Consider the following 19,249-nt stretch of genomic DNA (forward strand, 5'->3'; position numbering starts at 1 on the left):
ACACGGTAGAAACCAAACAAAGCACTTCCTCCCCACCCTGGTTCCCCAATTACCCATGTCTTGCTTGAAAATTCTCTTTAGAGACACAAGAACTACAGGGATTTTTTTCATGCCATATGGAGTAATTGATCCTGGAAACCTGGTGAGGAGAGGGCAATACCAAAGCAGACTTTCTAATGGTACAGGGGTTCCTTTAGCACTCTTCTGGTAGAGGAAGACCTGGGAGTGACTTTATGTACCAACCGTATCCAGGGCAGGAGAGGAAATTCTGGGGCCACTCTACCCTGATTCATGTACCTAGCTGGCTCCTGAGCTTCTTACAACCCACAGTGGTCACCCTTCTGCCCTCATCCCCATAGCTCAGCAGACGTCTCAGCAACCTGATAGTACCCAAAACTGTGCAGAAAAACTGGCTCACTTGCAGTCAGTGCCCCATCCAAAAACACACTTTCCAGAGCTGGTCCTGACCTACCATGCTCTACCAGGAAATCAGAGACAAATTCACCCCAAGGGCTGCCCTGTGCCTAGGCAGCTTTTGGGGCTAGCATGGTTAGAGTACCTCTGTAACTGTGGCTAACAGCACCCAAAGGCCTTGATGGACACTAGCCATCATCTGACATGGTAGCTGGCTAAATTTTCCAGGTAAATAACCCTCTTCCTGGTCACAGAATAAGGGCTGGCTTTGACACAAGTCTGGAGCAAGACCTAACTGCTGTATGCCTGTGACTACACGTCTTAAACATGCAGATGACATGCTGTGATGTGAACAACTGCTGAGCTGTTGTGCATGTTCAGGTTGAGTTTAGACACTGAGTGACTTCTCCAGCCAGTAAAAGGCCATCAGCTATTTGTTATGATCTGCATGCCTTCCAGTCCTAGTGTCACTGGGGACATCTGGGGTGTGATGTCCTGGTTTTCCCAGAGGAGGCAGAGGTTTGAGAGAGGGATTTACTGAATGTCTGAGGGTGAAGGCAGGAAGGAAAACTGGCTGCAGACCTCTCTGCCCCGTGTAGGACCCCTGCTGACATATTGCTTCCATAGCACACATCCACCTAACACAGATCATTCTTATTTCATAGGTGGGGAAACTGAAGCACATAGTTGAATTATTTGCCAGTGCTAGAAGCAGAGGACAGTGCTGGGTTTCCCAGGATAGCACCTCCATCACTACTCTCTGCTTTCACTGCTCAGTTATCAGTTTCCTCTGCAATCACTATCACTTGTTTCTCATGTCCATTTAAGGTTCCTAAATCTCCTTGCAATCAAGTAGAGACTGGACCTTAATTTATCCTCTTCCAAAGACCCTCATCTCTGAGGCCTCCTCTACCCATCAGCATCTGGAATTGCAGACAACTGCTATGAAAATCCAGGATATGTTGCTTCCCAGTAGGCTTTTTGTACATGGGATTTTAACAGCTGGTAAATGTCATTTTTTTAGAATATGTCACATATAATCTATCAAGATCATGCAAAATCCACATTTTTCCTGACAATAGTCACTATTTTTTGTTGCTTTTACCTTAAATCAGACTAGATAAAGAGACTGAGCCCTTTCAACATTCCTGCTAGATGTTCCCAACCAGACCAAGCTGGATAATGCAAGAGGACACCACCAAGGATCTCTGCAAAACAGGGGGACATTGGTACAGCTGATTTCTCCTGGATCCACCCACAAGAAAACTGGGACAATTGTCACCTTTATCAGCAGAAATCATTGTCTGGCAACCCTTCTAGCAAGACAGTGGAGCTGTACTGGCTAAAAACATGCAGTGTGAAATAGGGCCTAGAAGCAATAAAAGCAAACAGGAAGAGTCTGCTTGGTAATAGTATTTTTTACTCATTTTACCCAGTCAACTCACCCAGAGATATCTGCAGGGACTGGACGTACTTAGTACCTAATGTTCAAAACCAGCATCACATGGGGGTCATGAGACCAGACGTCAGGCCCATTCCCCATCCAGGAAAGAAGTGGTTCCACCCAATGGACCCAATTAATCCCAAACCCTGCAATGTATTCAGGCTACAGAAAAAAATCAGTTTGTCTGGCTCTTTCCACACTGTCGTGACTTTAGGCAGTCACCTTTTTCTGCTTTCATGGAAGATCCTTCCAAAACTACCGACATCTCACAAAGTCATTGCTTAATCCGGATTTCCTCACAATTCTGATTATCAGAAGCAATCAAGCACTTTTGTTTTTCCTCCCTGCTCATCCTTTTCTCTAACAACCAGAGTGCAAACTATCCATTTGTCTGCAGTTTTACCTGGTTACTGAAATCAAGATGTGATCACATACTCCAAAGCTGTCAAGCCAGCCAGCACCTTTTCCATGGCATGAGAGAAGCTTGGGAAAAAGAAAAAGAAAAATTTAAAATAAATAAAATAAGGAAACCCTGAAAATCTCAAACCCCTGCCATGAGGGCCGTTAATAAACATTCAGAGCTTGTTTCTAAGACACTGAGGCTCTACCTCTCAGAAGGTACAAAGTGTCAATCAGGATTTTCACTGCTGGAAGCAGGGACCCAAGTCTCTATGGAAACGAGACGGAGGTGACGGTGCCTATGGAGAGGCTTTCTGCATAGATTTCCATCCTGACAGTTTACATTTGCTGAGGATATTAATACTGCTGTAGTTCTGGAACAGAAAAAAAGTGTTATAGCTTCCCTGGACTGCAGACCCCAACATTGTTGTCTCCTTGGTCAATGCACTATACCTTTTGACTGGTTTTACTTATTTACCATCATATTATAAATGATTAAATTATTGATGTAGGTGAAAAATCAATATCTAATGAGTTTCCCTCCATAGAGGATGTCAGGACATAACAAGGATTTGCAGCCTCCTAGGATGGATTTAAACAGGGAGGTACAATCAGAGGGGATGCTTTGGGAGTAGACAGGGTCCCCCAGTGCAGCATACATATTTGTGGGGGAACATGATAAAGAAGTTTCCCCAGTACAAAGAATATCATATCATGACTGCGTCCAGCCCTGACTTCTCTGAAACAAAGCCCCAGACTGGCTGTTAGGCAAGTGATCTCAGGACCTTCCAGCATCTCATCCTGAACATTCCCCAGAAGAGCATCCCTCTCACAGCTCCTTTGCTGCTGCTTTGCTTTTCTTGCCGTAAGCCAGCCAGGAAACAAAGCCATCAGAGCTGCTCCGTGGGTGGGTGGTTTCCCTCTATCTTTTGTTGCTCAGTTGCTTGTTCTTGGGCTAGAGAAGAAGAGAAATTGGTGGGTTATTCAACATCCTGACTAGATCTGAGGAGCCAAAGGGCTGAATTTGCCACTGGAAGAAGTTCATGAGTTGTTCTGTGCCTGTCAATGTGGAGTCTGGGATCTGAAATAGATTTTAGCCATGCACAGGGTTGAAAGATTAGAGACAAATCTTCAAATTAAAAACCTGCCATGCAGTAAATCTGTTGAGGGGAGGACTGTGGAGTGCCAAGGGACCATGAAGGGGAAATCGTGAAGGGCCAAACGTCAGACTTAACAAGCTTGCTAGATATAAAAAGCAGTGTGACGTGGCTATGACTACCATGCAGTGAAGGTGGATACAGCTGTTCACTAGGACCTTGGCCCCGCTCGCCACAGACTCAGTAAGTCCCTGTGAAAACTGATTGCAAGTCAAGCAGGAGCTGTCACTCCTGGGGTAGTGGTTTAATAAGTGTCCCTGCAGGAAACGTTGAGAATGGTGTCGACTATGAATCCTGCTGCTTTTTGGTCCTGAAACATAATGAGTCATAACCTGCCTCCTGCTAAAACCTGGCGAAGACTTTCCTGTAGCTCATCCCATTCTATGAGAAGGGAAGTGGCCTCTTACCCATTTCCCATGTTATCTTCCGCAAGAGTGCCAGATGTTTTGTGCTAGCATATTCAGTGGCATTGCAGAGGGAATTCTGGAAAACTCTGTGTCCTGGTTTCAGCTGGGATAGAGTTAGTTTTCTCTTAGTAGCTGGTGGAGTGCTGTGTTTTGGATTTAGAATGAGAATAATGTTGATAACACACTGATGTTTTGGTTCTTGCTGAGCAGAGTTTACACTAGTCAAGGACTAGAAGGAAGGGGGGAACATTCGGAGTGATGCCGTTTGTCTTCTCAAGTAACCATTACGTGTGATGGAGCCCTACTTTTCTGAGGATGCCTGAACACCTGCCTGCTGATGGGAAGTAGTGAATGAATTCCTTGCTTTGCTTTGCTTGCGTGCACAGATTTTGCTTTCCCTATTAAACTGTCTTTGTCTCAACCCATGATTTTTCTCACTTTTACTCTTCTGATTCTCTCCCCCATCCCACCAGCGGGGAGTGAGCAAGCGGCTGTGTGGTGCTTAGTTGCTGGCTGGGGTTAAACCACGACACTCTGTTTCCCTTGTTGGGGGATCACACAACCACAGAGAGTTCCAGGATCATATTGTCCACGTGTTTCAGGAGAACATTATTTATTGCCACACTGCAATTCACAGATCATGTTCTACACCATTTTTAAAGCTCTTCTAGTGGTGGAGACCTCATGTTTTTTCCAACCAATTTGGCTCAGGGCTTTTTTACCAATCTCTAGAGAGAACAAGACAGCTCCTTCCTGCTTGCAGAAACCTTTTCTCTACTGGAAGGGTCTTACTGTGCAGGCTCATGGTGCTGAGAAAGTTGCATTGTTTAGCCTGGAGAAGAGAAGGCCTTATTGTGCCCTTTCAATACTTAAAGGGGACTTATAAGAAAGATGGGGACAGACTTTTTAATAGGGCATGTAGCAATAGGACAGGGGATAACAGTTTTAAACTAAAAGAGGGTAGATTCAGACTAGATATAAGGAAGAAATTTTTTACAGTGAGGGTGGTGAAACACTGGCACAAGTTGCCCAGAGAGGTGGTAGATTCCCCATCCCTGGAAACATTCAAGGTCAGGCTGGATGGGGCTCTGAGCAAGTTGATCTAGTTGAAGATGTCCCTGCTCATTGCAGGGGGGATGGACTAGATTATGTTTAAAGGTCCCTTCTGAACCAAACCATTCTATGATTCTATGCCACCCCTCAGGTTGTAGTTTCAGAATACAGGAAACTGGGTCGCAAAAATTGGTGTAAAAATTTCCCACATTCCTTCCTATGACTGACACCCTCTCTTTCAGATCCAGGAGGCTCAGTTTGACTACTTCCCTGTTCACTCATACCATGGTCCATGGAACCATGCTTTAAATAGGGTCGCTGATGTGACCCAATTTTTTTATCTTTGTATGGATTTTATTAATTCATTAAACATACTTGCTGCACCAGGGCTTTCTCATTGTACACCTCTTTCTTGTCTAGTCTGTTCCCATACTCATCAGGCTTACTTTACACCCAGTAATGTCCTCCTTTGAATTATATAAATCTCTCAACTCCACTGAGACCTGTTCTAGGTCTCCTCAGTAGGTCATTAGCCAGAGATAACAGCTACCAGAATATCTGATAGCATCAGCTATGGTTTTGGAGAGTACTTGTCTGTACCCTACAAGAAATTCCCTCTGTTGCAATAGCTAACACCCCTCTTGAAGAACAATGGACCTCACAGAGTAAGCTTCTCCCTTTCTAAGGCTGAATTTCACTGAGGGAATTATATCACTGCAGAGGACCACCACTGAAGAAAATTCCCCAGCTTCCACCTATATCTATTCTCTGCATAACTCAAGAATATTGTTTCCATACCTTTGCTGGAATTCTTTTTCTGAACACTGAAGCTGAGTTTTCAACAGGTGCACTTTCAAATGACAAAGCTGGAAGATTTCTGATAGCGTTGAGCTCAAGTGTTCGCTAGGGAATTATCTATACCCCAGGACACATAAAATAATACAGAGGACAACTTATCCCTCAGGCAGGACACTGCTGGGAGTGCAAGGGACATGAATGGGTTGAAGAACTAATCAGATCTGAGTGCTTCCATGGCTGCTGTTGCTAGGGAGACTGCTTTCTTGGCATCTGCATGATGAGTACTCCCTTACCATTAACTTCTTTAGAAATTAGGCTCCCAGGTACTAAGTGATGAGGAGAAAGAAAGACAGAGCCGGAATTTTAAAAGGGAAAATATTCTTATAGACTCCAACAAGCAAACAAACCCAAAGCTCTTTTCATATGCTTCTGATTAAGCAGGGTTTTCCACACTGATGCTGTTGTCATGCAATGGAGTCTCTGAGTCAAGAAGCAGAGTGAGGATGATGAAGAGAAATACTGGATCACTTTTTTTCTACATGCAACAAATGTATAGGTCAGTAACTGAGCATCTCTGCATCCAGGTTGAGTTCATGCCTTTTCTACTCTTCTCAGCAGTACATCTCAGCCCTGATCTACTCAGGGGGCTAAGGAGGAGGAAAGGTCTCTCCACATTTACCCTCCACTCCAGAGCCTTACACACATCAATAGAAAGATTCACACTGTGTAAAAGAGGCTTTGGGTCAAGGCTCTGCTCCTTCATACCTCTAATGAAGAGGTCATTACACATGTGCTATAGGTATGGGACTGACTATACCAGCTCAGGACTCAGTTGAGATGTAGGACAGATATGTCTATGCCAGCTGTAGGAGATTAAGCAACATGACTGTAGAGAAGTTACTTAGGAATTCAGACCTGGAATTGTACCTCAAGGGGTTTTCAGATCTTGGGGAACCTATTTCTGTAAGAGGTCTTTCCAAAAGTGTCCTGGCCCTGGAGTCCATCGGATTGTCTTTTCCTGCGCTACTACTGTTACTAGCCTTTAGGTCAGCTCAGGAGTCTTCTAGAAAAGCAGCCACCCTGGTTAACAGTTTATTCCTGAGATTTTTTCCACTTATCTGGAATGACATGCTGAGCATTTTAAAATGTCTCTAACTAGTGAGTCCAAAGCTGCCCTTGGAAGAGAGCATTTTGGACTCTCTAATGTATTTATCTTTTCATTGGGTTTGGATTTTTCAAGGGAAAACATTGCATTGTTCTGCAGCTTTAGCTTGCCTGGCTTCCCAGTTTTAATCAAACACATCCATTCTTTTACCTCTAATTCTCAGCAATAGTGGCCTAATTTGCATTTTGCCCTTTCTCTGTAATGACATAGTAAAAGCATTTTCTTATTATTTCCCTGACTTTATCTCCTATCATTAATGCTGTCATGATGACTCAGTTCTAGAAAAGGATTTTTGTCTGAGAACCCCAGGTTCTCCCCCAGTCCCTGAACCACTGAGCTGCCTGTTTGGTCTGATGCGAGATGCTGCTTTGTTGACCTGTTAATTACACACCTTTCCTGGTGTGGATCCACTGGGATGGTTTTCAAACTGGGAAAATGATGCTGAGAAGACTCCACACACACTGGCTGTTCATGAACTATTCACAGTGATGCTGAAAAAGTTGTTTGTGTTCAAATCACAAGCACCCAGGCTGGCAATCTGGTGTCTCCTTCAAACCCTTCTCACCCTCAATCTGTTCTTTTCTAAGTCAAGTGCTCTGGGAAGGAAAAATACCATAAAAGTGACCGGTTTATCCTCAGTAGTCTCACCACAAGACTGAAATCAACCTCTTTGACTTTCACTGTGGTAACAGGCAAAAAAACCCAAACAGTGGTCTAACGGCGGTGGCAGGATGGGTTAGGACTTTCCATTTGTTGGCTATGCTGATAATTTACCTTGGCTGAATGCGATTTGATTGCCTGTGGGTAATCAGGGCATCCCCTCTGAATTCAGTTTCACACTAGCACACCTTCATCCCGTGCAGGACACTAAGATGTTTTTATCTGCTCAGATGAGCAGTTTTATCCCCTCTGATGAGCAGAAGTGGTGAGCTGATAACAACAGACGAGGAGAAGGCTGAAGTACTCAACAACAACTTCTTTGCCTCAGTCTTCACTGGCAATCCCTCTCACCTCCCGAATCAATGGGCCATTTGACAAGGATCAGGAGGACAGAGGTCCTCCCACTGTAAGAGAAGATCAGGTTCACGACCACCTGAGGAACCAAAATGTAAATAAGCCTATGGATCCCGATGAGATGCATCCCAGAGTCCTGAAGGAATTGGCTGATGTAGTTGCTAAGCCATTCACCATGGTACTTGAAAAGTCATGGCAGTCAGGCGAAGTCCCTGGGGACTGGAAAAAGGGAAATATTGCAGCCATTTTTCAAAAGGGTAAAAAGGAGGACCCTGGGAACTACCGACCTGTCAGCCTCACCTCTGTGCCTGGAAGACCATGGAACAGATCCTCCTGGAACCTATGCTAAGGCACATGGAGGACAGGGAGGTGATTCAGGACAGCCAGCACGGCTTCACCGAGGGCAAGTCCTGCCTGACCAACCTAGTGGCCTTCTATGATGGAGTGACTACATCAGTGGATGAGGGAAGAGCTACGGATGTCATCTATCTGGACTTGTGTAAGGCCTTTGACATGGTCCCCCACAATATCCTCCTCTCTAAATTGGAAGGATATGGATTTGATGGGTGGACTCTTTGGTGAAGAAGGAATTGGCTGGATGGTCGCATCCAGAGGGTAATGGTCAATGGCTTGATGTCCAGATGGAGAACAGTGATGAGTGGTGTCCCTCAGGGGTCCATTCTGGGGCCAGTGCTGTTCAATATCTTCATCAATGGCATGGACAGCGGGATCAAGTGCGCCCTCAGCGAGTTTGCAGATGACACCAAGCTGAGTGGTGCAGTCAACACACCTGAGGGATGGGATGCCATCCAGAGGGACCTGGACAAGCTGGAGAGGTGGGCCTGTGTGAACCTCGTGAGGTTCAACAAGGACAAGTGCAGGGTCCTGCACGTGGGTCGGGGCAATCCCCAGTATCAATACAGGCTGGGGGATGAAGGGATTGTGTGCAGGCCTGCCGAGAAGGAATTGTGGGTACTAATAGATGAAAAGCTGGACATGAGCTGCTAATGTGCTCTTGCAGCCCAGAATGCGAACCATCTCCTGGGCTGCATGAAAAGAAGTGTGGCCAGCAGGTCGAGGGAGGTGATTCTGCCCCTCTACTCTGCTCTGGTGAGACCCCACCTGGAGCCCTGCGTCCAGCTCTGGGGTCCTCAGTACAAGAAGGACAAGGACCTGTTGGAGCGGGTCCAGAGAAGGGCCACAAAAATGATGAGAGGGCTGGAGCACCTCTCTTATGAGGAAAGGCTGAAAGAGCTGGGGTTGTTGAGTCTGGAGAAGAGAAGGCTGTGGGGAGACCTTCTTGCAGCCTTTCAGTACTTAAAGGGGGCTTATTAGAAAGATGGGGATGGACTTTTTTTCAGGGGCAATAGTGATAGGAGAAGGGGTAATGGTTTTAAACTAAAAGAGGGTAGATTCAGACTAGATATAAGGAAGAAATTTTTCACAATGAGGGTAGTGAAACACTGGAACGGGTTGCCCAGAGAGGTGGTAGATGCCTCATCCTTGGAAACATTCAAGGCCAGGCTGGATGGGGCTCTGAGCAACCTGATCTAGTTGTAGATGTCCTTGCCAATTGCAGGGGGGATGGACTAGATGACCTTTGAAGGTCCCTTCCATCCTAAGGCATTCTATGATTCTATTCAATACATCTTCGGCAGCATAGGTGAGGAATGGGTAGTGGACAACATCTCCCTGTAGCTGAGATCCTTAATATATTGACTGCAAGCACCTGGTGGAAGGGGGATATTCATGGATAGCTTATAGATAGGAGATTGCAACAGTCCCAGCAGTAGGAAAGGAATAAGGTGGGCAGGCTACCGAGTGCTTCATGGCTCTGCAAAGCTGTTCTCAGAAGCTCCTGGTGGTACGCTTCATCCCAAGGCTGGGTATTTAAATCATTCAGCAGTCCCATGCCAACTCAGCTCTATTGTTAGTGTGGAGGCATAAAGCTAATACTGGTGGGTTTGCATTGCAACCACACTTGAACAACTCGTGAGGAACTGCATGTAGCCAGAGGACCATTGTTTTCTCCCCCCTCACCCTACATGGGGGGGGGAGAGAAAATAGTAGTTTGAGAACTCATAAAAAGACACTGAAATTTGTCTAGTAGTTAACCACCTGACGTAAATTAGACATCTTGTTTTTCTGTCTGGACAGCAGAGAGAGAAAAGCATCTGCCAAAGACTTTTTGTACCACCTCATGAATTTGCCTAAGGATACAATGAGTTTTCAAAGGCATCAAGTTCTCAGCTTTTCAGCAGCTAAGCCTGGCTGAGAGAAATCCCATTCCTAGTGTCAGTTCCTGTTGAAACACACACCCCCCCGCCTCTTCTTCTCCTACCTTAGTCTATTCGGACTATGAGCTCATATATATATATATATATATATATATATACACACAGAATACCAGTTGGTAGGAGGCCTCTATTTCTGCTAGGTCTCCAAGCACAGCCGTAATACGCATAAAGATGTCTTGTATTTTATAGCTTTCTTGTAAGAAAAGGTTTTAATGGATACAGTTAATTAGAGGAATGACTCCTTAGTCTTTGACTCAGCTGGTGAAGAGGTTCCAGTTCAGGTCAACTGGTGGTATATGGGCACGCAAAACAGGAGAAAGTCCATGATGTTGCGCCACAAATACCTAATATCCAGTCCTCGCTATGTGGGACTGCAAAATGGAAGGTGACTGCAAGCCTCTCACTCTTGCTCCGTAAGATTGCTTCTCCAGTGTGAATGGATGTGTTCCTTGCCAGACAAAACCAATACAGTTGAGGCTGCAACATGACAAATACCTAGTTTTGTCACGGATTAAGAATTGCCTAGTATAGTCTAAAACTCTTCTCCACGTCCCTTTAAAACAGATTAGCCCAACTCTCCTGCTTGGAGTTTTACAGCCTACTAATAAAATCTTCCTGAATAGCATCACAGGCTGTAGGCTTCCCGTTTTGTCTCTGAGGCATTCTTTGCTGCAGGGGGCTTTTATTTGTCTGTTCCTTTGAAGCTCACCGTCTGCTGCCTGTTCCCATCTCACTCTGCTCTCTCTGCCTGACATATGTGAAGCTTGAACACTTTCCCTCACAGATACTGCCTGCTTACTGCAGTCTTTAAAAATAAATCAAGCCAGGCAATAGTCATGATTAATGGCCTCATGCAAAGACAGAGCACCAGTCAGTAATCTATTACCGAGCTTGTCTGTATCAACACTATAGCTGAGCCCCCCTTACAGTTCTGTCTTCTTTTTTGTGTGTGTGTGCCTTGCCTTCTCCTGATTTTCTTTCTCAGATGGCTCCAGCAGTACATTGTTATACTCTGAACCTCTTCCCTCCCTCTCCCTGGGACAGATGGAGCTTATCAAAATGATAAGAGGGAAAACAGGCAACATTAGTTCAGCCCTGTTAATGAAAAAGCATCTCTGGACTTAATTGGGTATGTATGTGCATGTAGAACAGGGCTGGCAGGAGAGAAAAGGGAAGAAGAGACCAGGATACTTTTTCCAGGGGGAGAAAGGAGGTCTTACCCCAGTCCTAGAATCTATAACTGCTGTCTCTGTTCCCTTCAGAGCTGTTCACCAAAATGGATACAGACCAAAACCAAGCAGGGAGAGACCCATGTGTTAAGTCCCGGTCTGATTGTCAGGCTCCGGAAAGGTTTGTAATGATCCCAAGGGCAAAATTAAGACACAAACGAGGTCATATGCCGCCAATCAGATGTTTTATTGGGTAAATATAAAAGAGTAAAGCGATAGGAAAGGCAGGAAATATTAGGAGGAAATTAAGCAAGCATTCAGAGAGATAAGCAAAGGATAGTCACCACCATGGATCCAGCAGCGTCCCGTTGGTCCTGTCTTCAGTTTTTCGGTGGTGGATGGCCACACTCAGGTTTCGTTGTGCTGTCTTTTATCTGGTGTTGGAGAGGGAGTTTGCCCTCTCGTTTCCGTTTGGTTACCCAGGGCAACATCAGGTACCCAACACATGCACATCTACCGGTGGGTCAAGCGGCCTGACCCGGATACCAGTTGGTGTCCTATTCTTGGTGGTGCCTGATAAGCCAAAGAATGGCCTGCTGCTTCAGCAAGTTTGCAAAAGTTTCCTTGCCAGATGGTGGTACTTGATAAGCCAAAGAGTGGTCTGCCCTCGGGTCTTGTCAGACAAAAGAGTGGTCTACTGTCCGGTCTTATCAGATAAACACACACAAGCAAGCTTTGAGACAATTGTTCTTAACACTTCAGTCTCTTACACCATGGATGCCCTCAAGTTGGATATCCCCTAGAAAAAAGCCTCAGAGCAGCAACAACAGATGATAAACAATGTCTTCTGACAGCCTTGGGCATCACCTGGCCAAGGTCCAGACCCAGCATTTCTTGTTTGTCTCCCAATTTCACCTTGTCCTCAACCGGACAGGAGAAAGAACAGTGTAGGAGCAGATGGAGCTGCAGAGGTAACAGGCAAATCTTCCCTGAGAATGAGGCCGCATAAGGGCTGTCGCAGCAGGAGCTGAATGGAGTCCCTGAAGGGGTTGCCTCCTTCGCTAGCTCTGCTGCCATGCTGCTAAGAAACCTTGGACAAATCGCCTCATTGCCCAGATCTCCATTTCCTCCCTTCATCTTCTCTATTTGGGTGACTCTGTAAGGCAAAGAGGATCTTTTCATTGCTTATCACTCAATCCAGCAAAGCCTTGATTTTGTACTGAGCTATAGGATGGTCCTGCTACACCAATAGCAGCAATGCTATCCCTGTCCGTAAGTGGAAGAACAGTTAAATTTTACGATAAGGAAAACTAAAGAAAATCCCTGGCTGTAAAAAGCAACAAAAAGAAGTAGGTTTGCTGTCCTTGAGTGTGAGCCAGAACCATTCAACTTCACATCCAGTGTTGGCTTTTTTAGTGCAACCTTATCCACAAGTGCCTTGTTCAAAGGAATAACTGCCGTCTGGGGCTCATAAGGGAAAGCGTTAGGTCCTTGACTGAACATGTATTAATTCTGGTGTTTCTCACCAACAAAAAATGCTGGTATGAAAAGGCAAAAAGGAAAAAAAAAAAAAAACAACAAAAAAAGATTTAGAGTTTATTAGAGATGTGTACAGAGGTTACCTAGAAGTAGAAACGTGACTTTCCAGTGGCTAGACAGCCTGTTAACTAACAGAAACCAAACAGAGCTCAGTTCACAATACTTAAAGAGCTCCCGCTGTTTTTAAGATGGTTTTGGTGGAGAAGAGGAGAAAGTTAAGAAAAAGCTCCTGTCTTGCCTCCCTTTCCTACTCATCCCCTCCGGAGAAAAAGAAAATTACAATACAAATGCATGCCACAGCCTGATTCTGACTGCAGATCTGGATTAAATTAGAAGACAATTTATATATATATATTTTGCCTTGTTCAGCCAAGGTAGCCATGCTTAGCTGGATATTGGTATGGTTAATATAACATCAAAGGGACCCTGTTTTGCAAAAGGCATTTCAATCTAATGGGTGGGAAAAAAGAAGGACATGGGAGCTCTGAAATGAAGCAGTGGCCAGGAGGTGCAAACTCATGTGTTGTTAGGCAGGATATTCTTTTTTGGCTGAATCCTAAATCAAAATTGAGTCTAGCTGTTGCTGTTTTCTGTGTTTTTTTCTGAGTTTTCCACAATATTATATATATGTTCTCTTTCAGCTCCTTTCAGGAAAGTCATTCACAGCGCATAGTGAAAAGGCACTTACATTGAAACAAAATGTTTTGAAGACAATTGATATTCATACTTATGAAATTGTTGTCCGTTTTGGTAAATTGTAGAAAAATGTGCCTAAGGGTAAGGTTTGTATTCAAGAAAAGAAAGAGTGAGAATCTGGCCCTGGAATTCTCCATTGCATGGTTTTCTTGAAGAGGAAGCACAGTCAACATGTAAGTGCACTAATGAGATAAATACGGACAGGAATAGTACACTCTGTTCCAGGCTGGATATAGACATTCTCGAGGAAAGAAAAATACATGTTGTGCTAATAATTTGTATGTCAGTACCCAACACACACTTCCAGCTGGCATCTTATGCATATAGAGCGATAGGGGCCATTTGGTAGAAGGAAAGCTGGTAAAGCAAATTATTATTATTATTGTAGCCTTCTTAAATTTGTCAGATCTCAGAAGAAAAATTAATAAAACAATGTGCACACTATTTCTAACCTGAACTTTAAATCTTCCTCCCTAAAAATTTGTTTGATTATTTTTCTCTGCCATGTGATACTCCATCATTTTATGCCTATTTTAACTAGTGAGCTTTCTAGAAAGTCAGTGATAAAACTGGATTTGATTTTACATTAGTTGATGGCATGTCATTGTCACTAGCTCTTCACAAAATATTTTTTAGTCCAAATGGAGGAATGAATCTCAGCTCAGCTGGCAGTTACACAGAAAAGTCCCTGATCCATGACTTTCCTTGCAAAAATTATTCAGTGCTGACTCTAGGGAGTCAATTCCATTGCCACCCATAACCTTGTTGACGGGTAAGTGCAGGACAACACAATACTCTTCATATTTTAAATGGTATTCGATAACTGAATCAACTGTTTGTTCTCCACAGACTGTAACAGAACATTTATGAAAATACACAGCCAAAGCTCACCTCAGTTGTAGAATTCAATAAAGGTAAATTCATTCTCTGTAGGGCTGAATCAGGGTGTTGACGTAACATTAAAAAAAAACAAAAAGAAAAACAAGAGGGAAGGTGGATTTGACTTTCATTTTATGAACAAAGAGGTAGATTTGATTCATCTGCACTAGCAGATGAATCCTAAGGAAAGTTAGAGTGAAAAGTTACTGGGAAAACGTACTGGTTACATATAGGATTTAAATCTCATTGAAAGTATTTAGCAGGAGTTGTACTTAGTTAGAGTGGCCTTCAGTTGCTCCCAGGGAGATTCCGATTTGACATGAGAGGAAAATTTTTCACAATGAGAACAGTCAATCATTGGAATAATCTCCCCAGGGAAGTGGTTGACTCCGCTACACTGGACACTTTTAAGACTCAGCTGGACAGGGTGCTGGGCCATCTCGTCTAGACTGTGCTCTTGCCTAGAAAGGTTGGACCAGATGGTCCTTGAGGTCCCTTCCAACCTGGTATTCTATGATTCTATGATTCAGTCTTGGCAAAGTGCAGGATCATTTTGAAGTGGTTCATTCAAAAGATCACTACAGATCACGGGCTTCATATATAAACTGTTTTTATCTAGCCCAAGGAAACTGCAAAGCTAGAAAAGGCTTGCTGACTTCATAATAATGTCTCCTAACTTTTGAAAATTTTGGCCTGACCTACTTCATGATACAGGTTATTAAATTCTCCCAACAATTCCTATATCTACCCAACAGAGAGTGCTTCTGTAATAATTATCTTTTGAAATACTCCCAGCCTTTTCAGAAAGACCTAGCTGATAGAACAGATATTCTATTCCCATGGTTATTTATCCTAATAACCTATGTTTGTACCATATTTTTAGTCTGCTTCTATCTATGCTTGGCTTCCAGGCTCTGGATTTGGATCCAACTTTATGCGATAAATGAAAGATCCCCTACCCCTTTGAGCTGTACTAACTCCTTCTCTTCCTCATGGGACCTGTCTTACTTAAGTCCAGCTCAGCATTAAATTATTGCCAATTGCCGCACCCCCCCAACACCTCCTAAAGCAAGTTAGAGTGAAAAGTTATTGGGAAAACCTACTGGTTACGTATAGGATTTAAATCTCATTGAAAGTATTTAGCAGGAGTTGTACCTGGTTAGAGTGGCCTTCAGTTTGTGCATCCTGTTTCTAATGGGAGAATGCAGACGAATAAAACACTGCCGAGTTGTATCCCTCCCACAATAAATGGGATGTGAAGGTGGCTCTCCTGGATACTTCACAGACCAAGTGCTGCTCAGCTTGACACTTCCTGAACTTTGCTTTTTAATTGCATTATGTGATCACTGTCAGCTCTAGGCATCCCAGGTGTGCTCAGCTGAAACTTAGCTCTTCCCCAGGGCTGCTCCCCTCCGTAATAGCCCTGCCACGTCTCATTAGCACCTTCTCAAAGGTAATACAAACAGACACCGCCATCCTGGTGCAGCCCAACATGGGTCATTTCCATGAAACAGCAGAATTCATTATGAATGAGCACTGGAGAAATCCACAGCAGGTGGAAGATAGAGAAATAAATGGGGAGAGACTTTAGAGCACACCTCATGCATCTGTAATACAATTGCTTGCCAAAGGGAATGACAGTTTTGATGTGATTTTTCTTTTTTTTCCTTGGTATAGTAAGTCCCAGACTCTAAGCACAGCACCTTCCATAGGCTCTGAAATGAAGATGAAAGCAAATTGTAACTCAGTCACTGGTTTGCAAAGAGGTAAGTTTCAGCAGCTGAGATGGCACCATGCTTTGGCATTCCTCTGGACTTTCCAGAATGAAAGCATATTTTTTAAAAGGACAGGAAGAGACAGTGAGCCATAGATGCTTCTAGAGGAGGTACTTCTTTTTCCAGTTATAGCCAAGTCTGAGTGCAAATTGCCTGTGATGCTATTAAGAAGTGATAAGGAAAGAGAAAATTACACATGTATAAAATCTATCTTGTGGATAATTCTTTAAACTTACATATTGGAGAGTTTCAAGAAAACCTTTCCTGTCTGTAGAGGCAGGGATCCAAAACTAGCCAAGCTAATCACGTCAACCCAATAAATAAAGACATGCAAAATTTTAAAATTCTTCCTCTCTACTTCAGTAGACTTACATCATACCACAGGGTCCTCGGTCAAAGACTTATCCCCAGGTTAGATTTCCTTGCACTACTTTTGTGATTGTTTTGCCATGTAAGTGGTCTCTGGGTTGCAATGATGTTAGACGTGGAGAGCGTGCAGCCTTTCTTTAGCGTGCAGCTGGGGTAGTGGATTTCTTCTTAGGCAGCAAGTGAGTGTCTGCGGATATTTTAAAGTGTCTGTGTAGCCTGAAAAGGGACCCATTTACCAAGCAGCTCTGAAAGGGACTTATCAGGAAGGAACATCCCAAGCAATTAACATAGCCACTTCTCATTAAAATGTGCCACTTGAATGCAATAAAAGGGAGCCTCAGCCCTACCAGCAAGGCAAGGAGATTGCCCAGGTGTTAGTAGTACTTACTGCCCACACCAAGCTCTTGCTCAAAGTTCCAGAAGGCATTTTGCAATTCTCTCTCCCAACCATCTTGCTCAAATCCAGTGCCTGTTTGTTATAGCTGATTTGCCCATTGGGAAGCCAACGTTCAGAGCTGTTTCTCTGTCTTTGCCTTCAAGGACGCTACGCCTGAATTCTTGACCTCCAATACACTACCTTGTCTCCTTTCAGAACAACATCTAATTGCATTCTTGACCCACCAGCAAGTCAGGATCTTGCAGCTTTTTAGATACCTGAGGGTGCAGAGAGACCTACTCTTGCACTGTTTGCTTTTTCTAGTGCTAACAGAGATGGACTCTAGGAAATGACCATTTCTGCCTGCTGTCTCCAAGCATGGACAGACCCAAAACCTCCTCGTGGGTCTGCGCCAAGTGCCTACCCCAGAGGAACAGGATATAATTTTTCCATGTTTGCAGACTGCTTTGAGTTGTCTGAATGGGAAATACTTCCTGGGAAGAAGAAAGGCAGCCTTGGATGAATTTAACACCTTGGGAATAGGCAGCAAAACAGTAATCTACCACTTCTTACTCATTGTGTGTCCTGTAGCAAATGGTGTTGCACCCAAGTTCAGGACCTGTGAAAGGAGAAGAATATGTGATTCATCTCTAATATATGTAAAGAAATGCATTGTAGACCTCTACCGCTCAGCTAGCCCCCTTAATAGAGGGAGAAAACCAAGCATTTTAAAACATGATTCATCTCTCATGGTTTAGCTGGCTACTTTAGAATGAGAGGAGTTACCCTCTGGAAGTGGCTGTTGATTGCAAAGGGAGTTCAGGGTGACTGTCACAGATGGCTCCATTTGCCTGACGAATCTCTCCTAAACTGCCTCATTACATGTGTACGCACAGCCCAGCACAACAGGGCCCCAGTCAGAGCTAAATGTTACTGTAATATCTATAATAATAAAGAGAAGCTGCTGCTGGGTGCAAGCTGTGTATTTGGCTTCCATGTGTGGTAGACTGGTGGCTGTTTGTGTTTGCATTCCCCTTGTTTACCACCAAAGCAGCCTTCAGAAAGCTTGGGAGAACATGCAATGTGAACTGCACACAAAATATGGGCACGGTATAGAGCTTGCATTGAACAAGTTCATTAGGGCTTTACAGGACTTCTCCACGCAGGTGGGCACCACCACACACTCTTTACAAAGATTTGCGTTCATAGCAGACATCAGCAGACAGCATGTTCCTGGACAGAAGGATCTTATCCACAGATAACAAGTAGGATTCACTACTCGCTGCTGCCGAGGAGCCAAGTTTGTTAGAAGTGGGTGATTCTTTTCCCCTCGATTTTGAATGACTAGAAAAGTTCTTGATGGCTCTGCCCTAAGTCTTTGCATTGACTTGGTGGGGTGCATCTGTCTGTAGGGTCCCATCTGCAGGACATCAGTTTAAAGAGCAGCCTTGAGCAAGCACTTGTGCCTAGGCTGTACCAACAACGGGTATTGCCAGCTACCACCATGTGAGCACAACTACTCCTCCGTGGGAGGTGAAGACAGACATTTGTTGCCGGCTTGTATCAGCTCCTTCCTTCCCTTGTGAACTTGCTCCATGAATTGAGCCCAAACACCTCTCTTTTTGCTTGCTCATGCCTTTAAAAGTCTTCCTTGAACTACTGTTTATTTACAAGCAACTGTTCTGTTTAACTGCAGCACCGCCATTACCTCTCCGCTGTGCTCTGGGATTCACTTCATGGCATGGAGTAAACCATTCTTTTACTCTGTTGTTCTCTGTGCCAAGTTATCTCACTTTAGCTCTCCCTCTACTCTTCCATCATGATTCTTTCACTTGAGATTAGCCCCACGCACTTGGGCTGGTGGATGTGGTTTGGACTTTATTGAATGAATCTCTCTGAACCTCTTATCACCACTCCCAACACACTGCTTATGAATATGCATGTGCTCAGTAACTGCTCACGAACTATAAAGCAAGACTACAGTGCCAGTCACCAGCTGCTGCTGAGCTGGGTTCCAGGCTTCATCTATAATTACACCCAGAGATGGGTTGCATCACAAAGACCCTCACTCACATATTAGGAAGTTTCTGTTTTTTCAGTTGTGAAGAAGGATTTCATTTAGCAGCAGCAGCAACAATATTTCAGGCTTAATATTACTCCCCTTACAAAAGCGATGAACAGCATGGTGCCTGTTGCATCCTATGCATCACAGCAATAATACCCCAAAATATAAACAGTGCAGCAAAGGACGGGGCAGCCGTCTGCAATGAAACGAAGTGATAAGCGTTGGGCTACAGT

Source organism: Nipponia nippon, unplaced genomic scaffold (assembly GCF_047370975.1).
Source record: "Nipponia nippon isolate SJK-2023a ecotype South Korea unplaced genomic scaffold, ASM4737097v1 scaffold_1, whole genome shotgun sequence".
In the NCBI taxonomy this organism is placed as follows: domain Eukaryota; kingdom Metazoa; phylum Chordata; class Aves; order Pelecaniformes; family Threskiornithidae; genus Nipponia; species Nipponia nippon.